Source organism: Pan paniscus, chromosome 3, assembly GCF_029289425.2.
Source record: "Pan paniscus chromosome 3, NHGRI_mPanPan1-v2.0_pri, whole genome shotgun sequence".
NCBI classification, from domain to species: domain Eukaryota; kingdom Metazoa; phylum Chordata; class Mammalia; order Primates; family Hominidae; genus Pan; species Pan paniscus.
This window is the reverse complement of record NC_073252.2, coordinates 175,027,503-175,047,650: the sequence shown is the minus strand read 5'-3', so window position 1 is coordinate 175,047,650 and position 20,148 is coordinate 175,027,503. Positions and strand designations below refer to the sequence as shown.

Here is a 20,148-nt window from a genome sequence, read left to right as displayed (position 1 = left end):
CTAGGTGGATGGAGGAAGAGATGTTACAAAGCCAGGAGATGTGAGGGAACCTCATATTCAGGGGAACTGCAAGAATATGTGGAGGACAAGAGGATGGAAAGAGAAGGCAGTCAGAAAAATCAGCAAGACAGAGAAATAACCAAGAGAAATGAGCAAAGCCCGATTGTGAGTAATCTATTATGATATATTAAGAAATGTGAATATTGTTTTGAAAATAATAGGCAACACACAATTCTATGCAGGAAAGTGACATGATTGGATTTGCTTTTTAAAAAGATCACTAGAACAGGATAAAGCAGTGGGTGTCAGCCAGAGGCAATACTGCCCCTCAGGTGACATTTGGTCACAACTAGGGGAAGGGGATGTGCTACTGATGTCTAAGGAGCACACGGCAGGGATGCTGCTAAATATCTTACAGTGCAGAGGACAAGCCACCGTAACGAGGAATTATCCAGGCAAACATGTCAATTGTGCCAAGTTTGAGAAACCCTGGGGTGGTAGACAGAAGAGGGGCCTCCAAAAAGTGTTCAAGTCCTAATTTCTGGAACCTGTAAATATGTTTCCTCACATGACACAAGGACTCTGCATGTGTGATTAAATTACAGATTTTGAGATGGGGGATTATCCTGCATTGTCCTGGTGGGCTCAACGTAATCAAAAGGGTCCTCATAAAAGGCAGGCAGGAGGGTCACAGACAGAAAAGCTGACAGAAAACAGAAGCAGAGTTAGTGAAGGAGGGTGGTGATGCTATGCTGATGCCTTTGAAGAAGGGTGAAGAAGCCATCATCCAAGGAACACTGATGACCTCAGCAAGCCAGAAAGGGCAAGGAAACCGATTCTCCCCTGTTGCCTCCAGAGGGAACCAGCCCTACTGATTCTTTGACTCCAGGCCAGTGAGGCTGATGTTGAGCTTTTGACCTCCAGGACAATAAGAGAAAAAATTTGTTGTGTTGTAACCCACTGAATTTGTGATAATTTGTTACAGCAGCAATAGGAAACTAATATATCTGGTTTAGAGAGGAATAGATCAGAAGCAAATCCTGAAACAGGATACACAGTAAGGAGGTTTAACAGTGAGGAGTAACAATATTGCCGGGCACTTATCGTAGCACTGGAGCTAAAATAGCCATCAATACAGAAAATAATAGTAATAATAATTCCCGCTCTCTTCAAGTATATAAGCTACTGAATCATATGAGTTTTTGTCATACTGTAGAAAATAACCTCTTGTATAATGCTAATTTATTTTCCTCCTCCATCATATATTAGCTATTTTTTTCTATCTGAACATACATTTTTACGTTTGATTTATTCAGATTTATCAACATTTTATACCGTGATTTGTTCTTTCCCCCCAAATCCAAGGTTATACCAATGTCATAAAAATGTCCTCATACACAGTTTTAATAAACTTTATAGTTTTATTATGCTAAACTGATCATTGTTTCCAGTATTCGCTTGCTTCCTCACAGCAGTTTTATTAATGCTATCATTGATGTGTCTTTCTCTAGAGGAGAAGATTTCACCACACCGTTGTCAGGCCATTTGACTACCTTAGTCAATTGAATGTGTTCTTTTATCTGATCATAAATTTGTGAGTGAGAAATAAAATGTTTATTTTTAGGCCAGGCATGGTGGCTCACTCCTGTAATCCCAGAACTTTGGGAAGCCCAGGAGGGTGGATCACTTGAGGTCAGGAATTCGAGACCAGCCTGGCTAATCTGGTGAAACACTGTCTCTACTAAAAATACAAAAATTAGCTGGGCGTGGTGGTGGGCACCTGTAATCCCAGCTACTCAGGAGCCTGAGGCAGGAGAATCACTTGAACCCAGGAGGCAGAGGTTGCAGTGAGCCAGGATTGAGCCACTGCACTCCAGCCTGGGCAACAGAGTGAGACTTGAGACTCTGACTTAAATAAATAAATAAATAAATAAGACTCCATCTCAAAAAAAAAAAAAAGTTTATTTTTGGAAGCCACTGAGACTTTGGAATGGTTTCTTATGCAGGAAACCTAAAAGACTTTGATTAAAACTTTTATGTTTACATTTAGGTCTTTTATCTATGATGCCATCGTTATATGCAGAATTCACAGTTATATATGTCTGTTTGTTCTTCCTCTTTAGTTTTGTTGGTCTATCTGTTCTTGCCCCACTTCAATACTATTTTTGTTACGGTGGTATTATAATATGTCTTCACATCTTGGAAAGTGAGTTCCCACTTTTAGTCTTTCTTTTCAAAATTATATTAGCTTTCTATGAGTGTTTAAACTTCCAGGTTATATTTAGAGTCAGTTTCATATTCCTCCTGAAATTAATCTGAGATTTTAATTATAAATACATTAAATGTATAGGTAAGTTTAAGAAAAAGTTAATAGCTTTACAATGTTAATGTGTCTTCTTTTATTAAGCTCTCATTGGATTAAGTTTATTAATTTTATAAGTTTCTCTGTGAAGGTGGTGTGCTTTCTTTATTGGCTTAATTCCTAGTTATTTCATAGATTGATATATTGAGTGGCATATTTTATGTTGTATTTTTAATTTTTTTTATTGTGTAAGGCACTTGATTGCAATGTGAAATGTGAACACTCAATTGGGGAAGAGAAAAACATATTAGCATTTCTGTATATTTAAATTTTTTTTATTTTTAAAAATATTTTAATTTTAAGGCAAGTAGTTCCTAATGGATTAATAACTTAGCTCTATACTTATAATAATATATAATATTTATGAGGCACTGACTTTGTACTACGAATATTTAAGTGCTTTTCAAGTATGATTCACTTAATCCTTGCAGCATCCCAAGTGATAAGTATTATTATTGTTCTCATTTTACATATAAGAAAGCTGAGGCTGAGAAGGGATACGTAACTTGCCTAAATTCATACAGACAATGACACAACCAAGATTTGAGTCTAGGCAATCTTGTTCTTGTTACACCCCCAATGGTTTCTTCTTGCCCACTGCACAGATAAAGCCAATGTATTGAGACAGAAGTGTTGCAGCAGAGAAAGAGTTTAATTATTGCAAGGCAGTTGAGCAGAAGGATGGGAGATGTTTCTCATATTTGCCTCACCAACAACTTGGAGCCTAGGGTTTTTAAGGATAATTTGGTAGGCAAGGGGCTAGGGAATGGGTGCTGCTGATTGGTTGGGGATGAAATCATCAGAGCATCCAAATTGTCTTCTTGTGCTGAGTCAGTTTCTGGGTATGAATCATGGGTCCAGGTGGCATCACTTGGTCTGACTGAATGTAAAAGTCTGAAAAATATCTCAAAAACCAATCAATAGTAATGTTATCTATAGGAGCAATTGGAGAAGTTACAAACCTAGTGACATCTAGCTACATGACTCCTGAACAGTAAGGAATTATAGAAAAGCAAGCTAGGGAGCAATAGCTGCTTTTTATTTAAATATGTCCACATCTTTGCAGAATTCAGGTCCCTCCCATAACCCTAACCCTGTAGCCTTTCAGTGTTCTTCCAAAGGCAGTTTCTGTCCCCAGAGGGGGTCAGTTTTGGGAGGGACTATTATCATCCTTGCTTCAAAGTTAAACTGTAAACTACATTTCTTCCATAGTTACCTTGGCCTACACCCAGAAATGAGTGAGAGCAATTAGCTTGTGAGGTTAGAAGCAAGATGGAGTCAGTTAGGTTAGATTTTTCTCACTGCTATAATTCTTGCAAAGGTAGTTTTACTCTTAGCCTCTGCATTATATTGCATGTGAAGTAGATAATTATAGCTAATAAATAAATAAATATCAGGGTCATAATAGGCTCATAAAATGAGTTGGCTTGCTTTTAAATTTTTTTTTTCTTTTTAAGACAGAGTCTTACTCTGTCACCCAGGCTGGAGTGCAGTGGTGCAATCTCAGCTCACTGCAACCTCTGCCTCCCAGATTCAAGTGATTCTCCTTCCTTAGCCTTGGAATAGCTGGGATTACAGGCACTTACCACCACATCCAGCTAATTTTTGTATTTTTATAGAGACAGAGTTTTACCATGTTGGCCAGGCTGGTCTTGAACTCCTGACCTCAAGTGATCCACTCAACTTGGCTTCCCAAAGTACTGGGATTACAAGCATGAGCTACCATGCCCAGGCTGGCTTGCTTTTTAAAAATAAGGATTGTATATTTTTCAAAGTTTTATTTTTATTTTATTTAATTTATTATTATTATTATTTTTGTAGAGACAGGATCTTGAGATGTTGCCCAGGCTGGTCTCAAACTCCTGGCTTCATGTGATCTTCCTGCCTCAGTCTCACAAAGCACTAGAATTATAGGTATGAGCCACCACACCAAGCCTAAAAGTTTTATGTATTAATTTTTAGAGGAACTAATATTTTGAGACTAGTGGTGTGGAAAAATACTATTAATTTTTAAAGTTTATCTTGTATCTAGAAATTTTACTTAACTCTTTTATTAGATACACTAATTTGGTCTTTCTCTTGGATTTTCTATGTAGAGATCATCTTAGCATCTACAAACAATGGCAGTCTCATCTTTTCCTTTCCAATTCCTTTTTTTTTGAAGCAGGGTCTCACTCTGTCACCCAGGCTGGAGTGCAATGGCGCCATCTCGGCTCACTGCAACCTCCTTCTCCCAGGTTCAAGTGATTCTCCTGCCTCAGCCTCCCTAGTAGCTGGAATTACAGGTGTGCACCACCACAGCAGGCTAATTCTTGTATTTTTAGTAAAGACAGCATTTCACCATGTTGGCCAGGCTGGTCTTGAACGCCTGACCTCAGGTGTTCCACCCGCTTTGGCCTCCAGAGTGCTGGGATTATAGGCATAAGCCACAGTGCCCAGCCGTCCAATTCTTAAGGTCAGTAATTATTTTCTTTGTCTTGCTTTGTTGGCCAGGGCCTTCAGTAGTATGTTGAACTGTAGTTGAGATATACGGTATCTTTGTCTTGTTGAGTTCAAAATTTCTTCGGTAAGCACAAACTTTTTTTTCTTTTTCTTAAAAAATCAAATACTTTTTGTTTACTATAAATTGTTCTAAGTGACTTAGGATGAGTCCCCAAGTAGCCTCGGGTTGGGGCTGGTCACCAGAAGGACTAAGGTGAGGGTTAGAGGGCTAGAACCTTTGGCCTCACCCACTGACCTTTGGAAAGGGTCATGGAAATGAGATTAGGCTCCATGAAAACTCTTGAACAACAGAGATTTGATGAGCTTCTGGACTGGTGAACACATCCAGGCCCTGAGGGAGTGGTGTCAGGAGAGTGTGTGAAGCCTCTCTGCACCCCTCCCCCAGTACCTTACTCTGAGCTGTGCCCTTTATAATAAACCAGTAAATGTGAGTTACCTGCCTTCCTGAGTTCTGTGAGCCCTTCTAGAAAGCTATCAAACGTTAGGAGGAGGTCATGGGAATGCTTAATGTATAGCCATCAGAAAGTACAGGAGGCCTGGGACTTGCAACTGGCTTCTGGAGTTGGGGGCAGTCTTGAGGGACTGAGCCCTTAAACTGTGGGATCTGCTCTAACTCTAGGTAGTTAGTGTCAAAATGGAATTGAATTGTTGAACTCCCAGTTGGTGTCTGGAGAATCACACAATGTGTGGGAACAAACCCCACACATTTGGTGCCAAAAGTATTCTGTGGATAGAAACAGATCATAAGCCAAGTAAAGGACGTCTCATTTGCTCCCAGTTTTCCTAGTTTTTCTTTTGTTTTGTATTAAATAAGAGTAAAATTGTATTAAATGCTTTATCTACGTCTACTGAGATAATTAATTGTTCTCCTTTAGCCTACTACTATAATGAATTACATGATAGAGCTTTGATCAGGAAATGTTTCTAGCATTCCTAGAATAAACCCTACCTATTCACACTGTATTATTCTTAATACATTTTGAATTTATTTGGCTAATATTTTATTTAGTATTTTCCTATCTGTTTAGAAGTGAACTATTTTTCTTTTTCTTTTATATTGTCCTTATCCAATTTTAATATCAGGGTACTAGTGATATAAAGTGACAGGTACAATCTCTTTTTTCTTTTTCTGTTTTTTTTTTTTTTTTTTTGAGATGAAATTTCACTCTTGTTGCCCAGGCCGGAGTGCAATGGCGCAATCTCAGTTCACTGCAACCTCCACCTCCTGGATTCAAGTGATTCTCCTGCCTCAGCCTCCTGAGTAGCTGGGATTACAGGCACCTGCCACCATGCCCGGCTAATTTTTTGTATTTTTAATAGAGACGAGGTTTCACCATGTTGGCCAGGCTGGTCTCAAACTCCTGACCTCAGGTGATCCGCCTGCCTTGGCCTCCCAGGGTGCTGGGATTACAGGCATGAGCCAGCATTGCAGGCCTCTTTTCTTTTTCTGGAAGAGCTTTTTTAAGATGTAGATTATCTGCTTTTTAAAGTTTCATTTATCAAACTTTAAAAGGCCCCACTTCAACTAAGTATCAGGTATTTAATCAGCAAGGGTGAAAAGGAGGGAGGCCAAGGCTGTGTTATGGTATTCTCCAGAGGAAGCTGATTTAGTCAGTTAAATATTTTCTGTAATTCATCATAAGATAGTGAACTTTAAAGCTTCACAGCAGAATTTTTAAATTCATAGTATTTGGCTGTTTTGGAAGGGATTAAGAACATTAGCACTTTTGTATATTGGCCTCATTTGATGTTGTTTTGGTTGCCAACCATTTTGGAAGACAGTTTCCCCCCAAATTCCTGTCAGATTATTAATGCAAAAAATCAAAATAACTATGTCAACATAAGCTATGTTTTGATGGGCAAATTGAAAGACAAACAAGGATGAGATTCCAGAAGGCGATTACTGTAAAAATTAGATTGCTAATGAGGACTGCATTAGTTCCAGGGAGAAGAAATATCAAGCTAATCATTCTTTTCAAAAAATTTTAAAGAAATTAAAAAATTGTTTTTATTTTTATTTTGAGACAGGGCCTTGCTCTGTCACCCAGGCTGGAGTGCAGCGACACAATCATAGTTCAATACAGTCTCAAACTCTCAGGCTCACCTTACTTCAGTCCTGAGGTGGGAGGATTGCTTGAGCCAGAGAGTTTGAAGCTGCATTGAACTATGATCAGCCTCCTGAGTAGCTGATGCTGCATGCCACAATGCCTGGCTAATTGAAAAAAAATTGTGGATGGGGTCTGACTGTGTTTTTGAGGCTGATCTCAAACTTCTGGGCTCAGGCAATCCTGTCTCAGCCTCTCAAAGTGCTGGGATTATGAGCCACTGTGCCTGGCCTAATCATTCTTTAATAATCAGAATTTCTACTTGAGGCAAAGGGGCCACTATTATCTGCATTGATAGAGTCTGAATGTGGAGGAAGTGTTTAGTAAGGAATTCCTCTCAAGAAACAAAAGCTGAGAACAGAAATATTACTAGATTTCATCACAGGCAGAGACTATTATTTTAGACCAAGGACCAAGAGTTTTGAAATCATTTTGCATGCAGATTCCTTGTTGCTATTTTTAGTGATCGCCAGTTCACATCATGAATAGCTGGAAAACTCTTAAGAATAAACAACGTGCGTGCCTGTTTTTAGGGACAGCAAGCCATTTGGAGAAATGGAAGCAAGGGACAGAGCAGGAGGTGGCAGCTGAGAGGTAGAACAGACACTAAGTTAAGTCCTGGCTGCCACAAAGCAGAAGCGGGAACAGAAAAAGTCTTGTGCCTAAGAATGGACCTGGAGTTTTAAAAAACAGAAATGCTTGAATGATGTCTTTATGCCACATTATCTACTCTGTGGATGTTCCAAGTCAGCTTGATTGTTTTAAGGCATGAGTTGAAGCAAGGTAACACTGAAATTGATAGCTGTGCAATGACAGCAACAGATGGACTTTGCTAGCATGAAGTAATCAAAGGTGTGCAAAGTTTAAGCAAAATACTCAATCCTGAGCTTGACAGACCATATAGAAGCAGGTTATATCATTAACTAAAGGTCAGATATAAATATCGTGAGCTTGTTTAAGACAGTTGGGCACACTCTAGCCTTCTCAATCATATTTACACACTTGGGAGATAACTTGTCAGCTATATGTATATTTGTCCCTACCTATGTAACAGCACAAGTACAACTTTCAGGGGGTGACTGAATCCAGTCTATTGTATAATGTCTTAATGAGAACACAGTAGTTATAATGCACTAAAATGGATTTATATTCCTATGGAACAGAAAGTCAGTTTCAGCAGCCAAATAAAAGATCACTCACTTCTGGCCCAAAGTTTTAGTCAACCACCAAAATCAGCAGAAAAACTCAGATGTATAAAATGTGTAGATGTCTTGGAATCCATTTTTTAAAAAAGGTAAGAACGATATTTAGAAATTGTTCATCTTATGCAGATGGGGTTCATAGTTTAACCATTAAGCCTCAACAACGATTCCTTGGCATTTTTGATCTAATTATTATTGGCCTGTAACGAATTTGAACTACTGATTAAGCCACAATAGGTTCTATTTTGAATTTTTTATCTATTAGACTTGAACGGTTTATCAGTTCTAAACCTATGCAGCGTTTAAAATTCAAGACTTTTTGCTTACTTGCTAAATACTGACACCTAGTTTTTTTCTCTTCCACTGGTTTCATTCGTGAAGCAATTGGAAAATGCTAAGGGAGGTGTGTGTGTATGTGTGTGTGTGTGTGTGTGCACGTACACGGACACGTTTTATAGTCCTTCAGGGATAAGCACTCACCTTTGCAAAATATTCTAATTTAGATTAGCAAAGCTGAAAAATAGCCCATTCTTTTATTTATTAATGCTGCACTAGGGCATCCAGAGCCATATCCTAAATGCTGGAATTACTGTCTATCTTACATGTGGAAGTTTGCATCAGTAGACATTTATGTGACAGCTTGATTATAAAAGGTTTTGATTAATTCCTCAGCACATGCATGTTAGAACTTGATGCTGAGGTTGCGTGCTAATGTGAAAGGGATTAGCGCTGCAAATTTAAAACTCTCCTTAAGAAAAGCGTTAAGCATAACTTTAGCTCAGACAGAAAAGGCCAAGGCAGTTACAGAAAACATATTTGCAGAGATTCCAGATATGAAAATAATTTTGTAGAAATTTCGCCTTGGGAATGTCTTTCAAACTATGTAAGAAGTTGAATTGTTTTACAAAAGGGCAGTCAACAATGTTCTTCAGGATAGCCTGGACTTAACGTCTCATTTTAGAAAAAGTAGTGCTATTTCAAAGAAAGGGAAACACTACTCAGATGATTTCTGATTACCAAAATGCTGCATAATGGGGGAAAGTCCGCACTGAATTCTTTGCATGATAACATAGTAACCTTTAAAGAGTATTCTTCAGAGAAACTATTCTAGAAGAGGGGAAAACGGACAAATGTAAGTCACGCAGAAGTTTGAATTTGGCTTCTGATAGAGTCATGAATTTCCTTTCTTTTTTGGTATTAGTTAGAGATTATGTTCCGCTGACTATAACAGAGACACAACTTTGTTGGCTTAACCATGTAGGGGTTTCTTTTTCTCACATACAAAGTCTGGATATAGGTCAATGAGATTGGTATAGTGGCTTCATGAGGTCGTCAACATCCTAGACGTAATTCATCTTTTGCTCCGTCCTCCTCATGATGACTTCCTGGTTGCCAGGTGTTATTCTCCATCACTAATCTCCTTTCTCTATTCCAGGCAGGAAGAATAAGAAAGTTATGAGGTGGAAGGGCAGGCGCCCATGTCACGGAGACAAATCAGCACAGGAATTCCTGGCAGAGTTCAGCTAATTTCATTGACCAAACCATATATGGGTAGCCTTTGCTGAAACAGAACCGGAGAAACAGGTGTGGGTTTTTGTTTTGGTTTTTGTTGCATCGCTAATAAAAATAAAATGAGGGTCCTTTTAAAAAAAACAGAAATAGGATTCTTTTAGTAAACACAAAAGAGGGAAAGGGTATTGAGTGGCCAATCAGCATGTTCCACCACATATTACTTCAAGATATTTAACAGCATCCATTCTGATTTTTGGCAGACGCCTGTGACATCCTGATTGTTAGTTGTTTTTTACACAATACCTTCTTTCCTTACCTTGCTTAATTAGAAGTAGATTTTGTGTAAAATAGCTTTAGTGCACAGAGCTTACGTTCTCAGGAAATAATGACATCCTGAGAGCTTGTTGATGAAGAGTTTATTCTTTCACAGTGCTTCAGAACCAGAACAAAACCTTAATTATTCATGTATGCAGAAAGGCTAAGAAGGTGTGTTAGACTGGCAACACTGGGTAAGAAATCAAAAGTAAGTATGACGTCATTCTTCATACGGCTGCCCTGAGAGTTAAACCTAAAGACGTACTACGTTAATACAAAAATACCTAAAGTAAAAGCTGGTGGAACTAATGACAGATACAGACCAGTCCAATGGACATATGAACACCTTTTATCAAGGCATATAGTACAACCTCCAGGATAAACCATATCTTGGAAAATAAAACATACAAAAGTCTTGATATTATAAACTATGTTAACTGATAACAGACTTAAATTAGAAATTAACACAAGCTATTTAGAAAAGCCAAAACATTTGAAAAGTAAAGAACTGCCTTTTAAATATCAGATGGGTCAAAGAAAACAATTACAATTAAATAAAACCTTAATTTGAGTGTAATTATAACAAAAATACAGCCTATGAAAATTTGAGGGATATTGCTAAAGCAGGACTTAAAAGAAAAATTCTAAAATTGAATAAGCAAAACGATTTAAGATCACTCTAAATTTCTGCTTTCTTAAGAAGGTAGAAAAAGGCAAGCATTTAAACCCAAATATATAAAAGGACACAAAAACAATAAAGATAAGGGTGGAAATAAGAAATATAAAACAAGCGAGGGAGAAAATTGACAAAGCCAAAAGCTGGTTCTCTGAAAAGATGAATAAAACTGATAAAACTACAGCTAGATTGGTAAGTTCAAAAAAGTCAAAAAGAAAATAAAAACTACAACTTTCTGAAAAAATAGGAATTTTTGTTCAAATAATATGTATATTAAAAGGATAATAGTGGAATATTATGAACTTTTTGCCAAAATGTATGACAATTTAAGATAAAATAGACAAACTCCTTGAAAAACACCAGTTATCAAAACTGATGCAATAGAAAATCTAAATAGCCCCATAATAACTGAGTTGAATTTATCCTTACAGTCTTTCCACAAATAAAACCTGAGTCTTTTTTTTTTTTTTTTGAGATAGGGTCTTGCTCTGTTGCTTGTGCTGAACTGCAATAGCATGATCTCAGCTCATTGCAGCTTCAACCTCCTGGGCCAAAGTGAAGTGATCCTCTCACCCCAATCTCCCAAGTAGTTGGGACTACAGGAGTATGCCACCGCATCTGGCTAATTTTTTTAAGAGATGAAATCTCACTCTGTTGCAAGGCTGGTCTTGAACTCTGGGGCTCAAGCAATCCTCCTGCCTCAGCCTTCAAAAGTACTGAGATTACAGGTGTCAGCCACCACAACTGGCCAAAGCTTGAGTCTTAAATGGCTTTATGAATTCTGTCAAACATTTAAGAAAGAAAGCTAATTCTGTCAAACATTTAAGAAAGAAAGATGGATTTCCTAGGCCAACTAAGAATCCCTAAGCCTAGCTGGGAAGGTGACCACATCCACCTTTAAACATGGGGCTTGCAACTTAGCTCACACCCGACCAGTCAGGTAGTAAAGAGAGCTCACTAAAATGCTAATTAGGCAAAAACAGGAGGTAAAGAAATAGCCAAACATCTATCGCCTGAGAGCACAGCGGGAGGGACAATGATTGGGATATAAACCCATGCATTCGAGCCGGCAACGGCCACCCTCTTTGGGTCCCCTCTCTTTAATAGATTTCACTCTATTAAATCTTGCGACTTCAAAAAAAAAAAAAGTAAGAAAGAATGCAAATCTTACATATAGTTTCACATAAAATAAAAAAGGAGGTAATAATTTCCCACATTTTTCTATGAGGTCTGTGTCAGGCTTAGGATTTTATTTTACCCTAGTTATAAACTATTATCTAGCATGTTACTGTTTTATAGAGTCTGGCAGGAGACAATGAGACTCAACCTTATCAACATATTTATGTCTATTCACCTTGTTCTCCAGTCCCACAGGGGTGACCCAAAGGGCCCGGATGGATGCCAATACATGCGATGTATTGCATGACAGGAGAGCAGTTCTGAGCTTGAAAAATCCACCAACTTTTATCTATCTGGTGATAAAGAAACCTGATTGAGAATTAGGAAACATGGTTTTGGTTTTAGTTTAGCTGTTGATGCATTCTCACCTAAGGACAAGCCATCTGTGTTTTGCGGTCTCAGGTTCATTATTCATGAAATCAGGTTTGGACAAAGGATTTTTCAGGTCCTCTCATCTCCAACTCTAAGAAGAGTTTAATTCATGTCTATAAACATGAATTAAAGAGGTTTGATAAATATAGCCTTAAATTGTTTTATGTACTAGAACACCTTTCATTAACATTTGGCCTGAAAATATCAATTCTTCCCCACCCTATGATTCATACATAATCCATGAATCTTAAACTTCCTGACACTTTTATTTAGTATTTCAGATTTGTATTTCTCATTCTATAGCTTTCTTTTCACATCCATTTAAAAGCTCTCCTGATGATGAGAATAAATCAAATAAATGATCCCAAGTGTTTATATGTGTATGCAAATGTCTAGCAAATATCGAGATATGTGTACACATGAATATGTATATGTATGTGCATATATATGTGTTTATGTGCATGTGTATATGCTGATAAATAATACTAGTACAATAACATTCCTTTTTTTTTTTTCAATTTAATGTGTAGCTTTGGTCTTTAAAAAGCTGACATTTTCTTCCTAGCTACTTTTGCTACTATTAGAACAGTGTCACCAGGTTACAGAGGAACATTGGTCATAGACATCAAACTAACAATCTGTATTTTTTTCTTCTAAAAATCAGATTTTCTAACCATGAATTTTTCTGAATATTGACAATAAAAAGTGATATTTAGCTAACTAGAATCAAATACATATTTTTTACTTAAACCTTAATGTCTAAAGTTTAAGGAAACAAATGTCTCTTGTCAAATTCAGGATTTTTATTACTAGTTACTTTAATCCAGTTCAGACATTATTTATTGAATATACTGTAGAGTTAAGTCTACTGGACTCCAGCTTGAAACCAAAAGATATCTTCCCATCGATTATTGTAAAACTTTGTCCTCATGCACTTTTCAAATTGTGTTCCACGGAATATTTGAAAATAATACAAAAAAAGTATTTTTATGAAGCATTGGGTTAAAGTTTTAAAAAATAAAGTGGTTTCCTCTGTGTGGACTTCTAAGGTCCTTCATCCACTAGTGCTCATTGTGGACTTCCAAGGGGGAAAGTATGGAACACTGCTTCCCAAATCTATTCCATCACTGAAATTTATTTCAAGAAACACACTCTGCAAATGCTACTTGAGGCTCTTCAGCATTAAGCCTTGTGATAATTTTACACAGTTTACAGAAAGTCTGCCTAAATTTTAAAAGGCTCTTAATTTGCCCTTTTCCATATTGATCAGTGAAGGCATTGTGTTGCCTTGACTCCCCTGTAATTTCTTCTCATTCAGCTGGATAAGATAGAGAGACATTAAGGCTGTGGATAGGAGAACACTGGGCCTACTTAACAGGAGCTTGAAGCCACACAGGGACAGCCAGGTTTAAGTGGTTAAGTGGTTGAGCAGGCAGATAGTTAGACAGGCCAAGAAACTGGCAGAATCGAGGCTAGTGGTGATTGCCAGCTGTCAGTGCAGACTTTTCCAGGACGAAATTCAAGGCAAGATGAGCAGATAAGGCAGGATTGAGGCTTAATCAAGTTAGGACTGGAATTGCAGAACTTGAGTCTCAGCACTCCGCCACAGGGAGGAACTGAGTCTTAATTCCACTGGATACTTGATACAGATGCCTCTTTATTTTCTAACTCTGGTATCTCAGATTGTCTTTCACCTGTTAGGTTCAGGTAGAATTATTTTGACTCTAAAAGACCAAGGGTCTTGAAAGCAATCTGCCTGAGTGGGCAACACTATATGTTGTAAGTAGATTTTGGCCTCAGATTGAGTCACCTGTAGAATGAGGAAGGGTGGATTCCTGGGGTCCTTGAACTTTACTTTGTTGTTTTCCTCCTAGACAGACTCTTTTTACCATAATTTTGACAAAGTAAAACTCCTGTTAGGGCTTATCCTAAATTAGGTCCAAGCCTCTTATATTTTAAACTTCAAAACAATTCCACCAATAACGTATACAGGCATACTTCGGAGATATTGCAGGATCGTTTCTGGACCACTGAAATAAGCCAATATAGTAATGAAGCAAGGCACAAGAATTTTTTGGTTTTCCAGGGCGTATAAATGTTATGTTTACACTATACTGTCGTCTATTAAATGTGTAATCACATCCTGTTTTTTAAAAAATGTACATACCTTAATTTTTAAATACTTTATTGCTAAAGAACTCTAACAATCATCTGACCCTTCAGCAAGCTGTAATCTGCTTGTTGCTCTTGGAGGATCTCGCCCCAGTATTGATAGCCACTGATTGATCAGGGTGGAGTTGCTGAAAGTTGGGGTGGTTGTGGCAATTTCTTAAAATAGGACAAAAATAAATTTTGTCACATCAGTGGACTCTCACAAAATATTTCTGTGTAGCATGCAAAGCTGACAGCATTTCACCTACAGCAGAATTTCTTTAAAAACTGGAGGCCATCCTGTCAAACCCCCACTGCTGCTTTACCAACTAAGTTATTCTAAATAACTTAGAATAAAGTTATGTTAATATTCTAAATCCTGGTATTTGAACAGTGAGTACAGCATCTTCACCAGGTGTTATTTTTATCTCAAGAAACCACTTTCTGGCCTGGCAAAGTGGCTTATGCCTGTAATCCCAGCACTTTGGGAGGCTGAGGCGGGTGGATCACTTGAGGTCAGGAGTTCGAGACCAGCCAGGCCAACATGCTGAAGCCCCATCTCTACTAAAAGTACTAAATTAGACAGGTGTGGTGGCAGACGCCCGTAGCCCAGCTACCCAGGAAACTGAGATAGGAGAATCAATTACTTGAACCCAGGAGGTGGAGGCTGCAGTAAGCCAAGATCCCGCCGCTGCGCTCCAGCCTGGGTGGCAGAGAGAATCTGTCTAAAAAAACCCCAAAAACCACAAAGCAAAAACTTTCTTTGCTGATTCATAAAAAGTAACTTCTCATCTGTTCAAGTTTTATTATGAGACTGCAGCAATTCAGTCACACCTTCAAGCTCCATTTCTAATTCTAGTTCTCTCTTGCTATTTCCACCATATCTGCAGTTAATTTCTACATTGAAGTCTGGAACTCCTCAAAGTCATCCATGAGGGTTGGAATCAACTTCTTCCAAACTGCTGTTATGCTGATATTTTGACCAACTCCCATGAAACATGAAAATTCTTAATGTATCTAAAATGGTGAATCCTTTCTAGAAGGTTTTCAATTGTCTCCTTTCAGATCCATCAGAGGAATTACTGTCTATTGCAGCTGTAGCCTTATAAAATATTTTTCTTAAATAGTAGGACTTCAAATTTAAATTTATTTCCTGATCCGTGGGCTACAGAATGAATGCTGCATTAGCAGGCATGAAAACAACATTCACTTCCTAGTACATCTCCATCAGAGCTCTTAGGTGACCAGGTATATTGTTCAAAAGCAGTAGGAATCTTTTTTTTTTTTTCCTCAACAGTGGGTCTCAAAAGTGGGCTGAGGCCAGGTGCGGTGGCTCATGCCTGTCATCCCAGCACTTTGGGAGGCTGAGGAGGGTGGATCACCTGAGGTCAGGAGTTCAAGACCAGCCTGGTCAACACGGTGAATACCTGTCTCTACTAAAAATACAAAAAATTAGCCAGGCGTAGTGGCACATGCCTGTAGTCCCAGCTACTCGGGAGGCTGAGTCAGGAGTATCACTTGTACCCGGGAGGTGGAGGTTGCAGTGAGCCGAGATTGCACCACTGCACTCCAGCCTGGACAACAGAGTGAGATTCCATCTCAAAAACAAAACAAAACAAACCAGTTGGCTGAAAATACTGAGTAAATCATGCTGTAAACAGATGTGCTGTCATCTACATTTTCTTTTTCCAAGACAGACAGCCTGACACTTGAAACTTTGAAGCCAGGCCTTAACTTCTCTCTAGCTATGAAAGTCCTAGATAGCAATAGAAGGCTATTTCATTTACATTGAAAATCGGTTGTTTAGTGTAGTCACTTTCACCGATTATTTTAGCTAGATCTTCTGGATAACCTGCAGTAGCTTCTCCATCAGCACTTGCTGCTTCACCTTGCACTGTTATGTTATGGAGATGGCCTCTTTTCTCAGCCCTCATGAACCAACAACCTTCACTAGCTTCCAACTTTTCTTCTGCAGTTTCTTTACCTTTCTCAGCCTTCACAAAGTTGACTTAGGGTCTTGCTCATGTTTAGACTTTGATTTAAGGGAATATTGCGGCTGGTTTGATCTATTCAGACCACTCAAAACTTTCTCCGAATCAGCAATAAAGCTGTTTTGCTTTCTTATCATTTGTGTGTTCACTAGAGTAGTATTTTTAATTTCCTTCAAGAACTTTTCATTTGCATTCACATATCTAACTATTTGGTGCAAGAGGCCTAGCTTTTGGCCTATTGCTGTTTTCAACATGCCTTTCTCACTAAGCTTAATCATTTCTAGCTTTTGATTTAAGATGAGAGGCATGTGACTCTTTCACTTGAACACTTAGAGGCCATTGCAGGGTTATTTATTTGCCTCATTTCGATATTGTTTTTTCTTAAGGAATTGGAAAACCCAAGGAGAGGGAGAGAGACGGGGGAATGGCCAGTGGGTGGAGCAGTCAGAACACACACAACATTTATTAAGTTTATTGTCTTATATGTGCACAATTTGTGGAGCCCTGAAACAATTACAGTAGTGACTTCGAAGATCACTGGTCACCGATCACCATAACAGATATAATAATCACAAGAAAGTTTGAAATATTGTTAGAAGTACGAAAATGTGACATAAATTGAGCACATGCTGTTGGAAAAATGGCATTTATAGATTTGCTTTAATGCAGGGTTGCTACCAACCTTCAATTTGTAAAAAAACGCAATATTTATCCAGGCATGGTGGTGCATGTCTGTAGTTTCAGCTAGTCCAGAGGCTGAGTCAGGAGGATCACCTTAGCCCAGGAGTTTGAGGCTTCAGTAAGCTATGATTGTACCACTGCAATCCAGCCTGAGTGACAGAGTCAGACCTGGTCTCCAAAAAAAGAAGAAAAAGAAGAATAATGCATTATCTTTGAAGCACAATAAAGCAAAGCACAAAAATGAAATAGGCCTTTACTGGACATAATATTATGTTTGGTTTTGAGCTATAAAAATCCTGATGAATAGTAGCTTAAACACAGAAAGTGTTAATTTTTCTCATGAACACTTTGGGGTAGAGATAGGTAGTCCAGGGCTGTTATCACTGAAGCTCTGCAAAATTATCAAGGATTCAAACTCCTTTTATTTCTCTACTCTGCCCTCCTCAGGGTGTTGCTGCCTTTGTGCCTGTTATGGTTTGAATGTTTGTGTACCCCCCAACATTTTTATGTTTGAATTTTATCTCCAACGTGATAGCATTAACAGGTGAGGCCTTTGGGAGGTGATTAGCTCATGAGGGCTCTGCCCTTATAAATGGGCTTGGTGCCATTGTAAAAGAGGCCTGAGGGAGGCTGTTTGCCCTTCTGCCATGTGAGAACTCGTAGAAGGTGCCATTGATGAGGAATGGGTCCTCACCACACATGGAGTTTGCTGGTGGTTGATCTCAGACTTCCCAGCCTCCAGAATTGTGAGCAATACATTTCTGTGGTTTATAAATTGCTCAGTCTGGCATATTTTGTTATAGCAGTCCTAATGGATTAAGACAGTGCTCATGTTTGCAAGATGGCTGCCACCTCTCCAGGCCTTCTATTCCCATTCCAGGCAGAAAGAAAGGGATAGGTATGTAACCCTTTCCCACAAGACTCTGTCTTATCTTGAGAAGGATGCTGGTGCTAGCATGTCTGTCTGTATCTTATTAGCCAAAACTGGCAACATAGCTTCCCTTAGCTGCAAAGGGATTTGTGAAAGTGAATATATTTACATATTACACATTAAGCTTGGAACGTTGATAATAACCTCCAACAAATTGGAGTTCTATTATCCAGGAAGAAGGGGAGAAGAGATAGTGACAAGTGACAAGTTTCTGCGATATGCTCACTGTAGAAAAATTACAAAATGCAAAGAAGCACCTCTTGATTCTTTTAGTTCCATTGATTTCTTTATTCAGCCTTTTCCCCACTTTCTTCTGGTCAGGTCCTTATTTGAAAATAGAGCCTTTCCTGGCCTTCCCTCAGATAGTTAAAGCAACTTTCAAACTATGTCCTTAAACAAACTATGCTCTGGCTTTCTGATAAAAGTAACTTGTAGAAGACATTTTTTCCTAAAATTATTTAGTATCTCTAAGAAAAAAAAAATTATCTTTAAGAAAAAAATGTAAATAAGGTTGCAGGCCAGAAATTGAAAATGGTTTTATGACAGGCTGTTGACATTTTACTTGGGTGGCAAAACAGGCCATTTCCTGTCTTCTCAAAGCCCTACATTTCTCTCATCACTGCCCTGTAACCTGGTGAGTGGAAATATACTCAGTAAATGCCACAAAGGCAGCAGCCTCCCCCTCCTAAGTGCATGACTTTTTGTTAATGGCCCTAGACACTGATTGCAGGACCTGGTTCTGTTCATCATTGTCATAATCACCATGGATTATTTTTTTTTGAGTGCCTACAGGGGGCATGGCACTATACTCTGCATAATGTTTACTGTTCTATTTCTGCTTCCGAATCATTAGATGTTTTGTTCACACTGAGCTTATCTCTGATTGCAAGCAATACTGTCCACTGCCGTCAGCTACCTAAAGTTAAAGCCTTTTACACTGTGAACATCCCCTTAAGGAATCTGATGAAAAAGTGGTATACCACTTTTTGGCTATGTGTTTTCATCGTTAATGGATTTACTCAACACGCCTATTTGTAGATATTCTTTTCTTTATTATATAGCTCAGCGATGACGTTGCTGAGTTCAAGCTTTGCCAGAACCATCAAGATTTGAAGGAAAAAGAGAGTCACCATGCATTGGTCCTGGGAATAGTACAAAATTGCTTTATATTTAAATCTTAAGGTATCTGTCTGAAGGAATAATTAGTACAAACACTTTGTAGATGAAGCAGCTGATGCTAAAAGAGATTAGATTATTTACCCAGGCTGGGCGTGGTGGTTTATGCTTATAATTCCAGCACTTTGGAAGGCCCTAGGTGGGAGAATTGCTGGGCAACATAGCCAGACCCTGTCTCTACAAAAAAAAAAAAAAAAAAAGGAAAGAAGCTGGGCACAGTCCCATGCGCTCTGTAGTTCTAGCTACTCAGCAGGCTGAGGTGGGAGAATAGCTTGAGCCTGGGAGTTTGACATTACAGTAAGCTATGATTGCAACACTGCACTCCAGCCTGGGTGACAGCATGAGGCCCACTCTCAAAAAAAGAAAAAGAAAAAGAAGTGAGTTGTCCAAAGTCACACAGCTGATAAAACATTAAAACTGAACTTGAGCCTGGGTCCTAATCTAATTATCTTTCAACGACAGTATACTATCCTGTAATAAATGTTCCGGTATTTCACCAAAAGATCGTAAAACCCAACCCTCATGCGTGAACCTGGCTAAACATAGAGTATTCTAAAGAACTCATACCTTTTATCGCCATCAGCTGTTACTGTGCATGAACAAGAATAGGTCCTTTCACAAGGTAAATGAAGGGACTTAAAAAGTCTAGCAGAATTCACGAAGAAGGTATTTTATTTTCTTCAAAGTATATTATGTACTATGTTCTTTTAATACAGCAGAACTAAAATTACGCTATATTCTTGTTCAACATGGTTTATTTGCCCTGAACATGTTTACAACTTTGTTCTGCTCACTTACTTTATAAGTTAGTTCTCCATCATAATGATAGTTTTTCTAATAGTTTATTCTTGCTCTTAGCTCTTTGTTTTGGTAGCAATTTGTAGTGTGGTGCTTTATTTGGTACATGCTTTGTTACTTTTGTTCAAGCGCTTTCATAATTTTCATTCTCATTCACATCAGCCTTATTCTCCTCTTGCATTATTTCTGAGTGCT

The 20,148-nt window shown here is 38.4% G+C and overlaps 1 long non-coding RNA gene across 1 annotated transcript in view; it reads left to right on the top strand.

The window, feature by feature from the left end:
- LOC117980128 (uncharacterized) overlaps nucleotides 1-20,148 on the top strand; it is a 30,664-nt gene continuing 10,516 nt past the window's right edge. The window contains exons 1-3 of the long non-coding RNA XR_004671293.3: nucleotides 1-165; nucleotides 9,607-9,755; nucleotides 10,114-10,206. This is a non-coding gene — a long non-coding RNA (uncharacterized LOC117980128). The remainder of the gene's footprint in view (nucleotides 166-9,606; nucleotides 9,756-10,113; nucleotides 10,207-20,148) is intronic.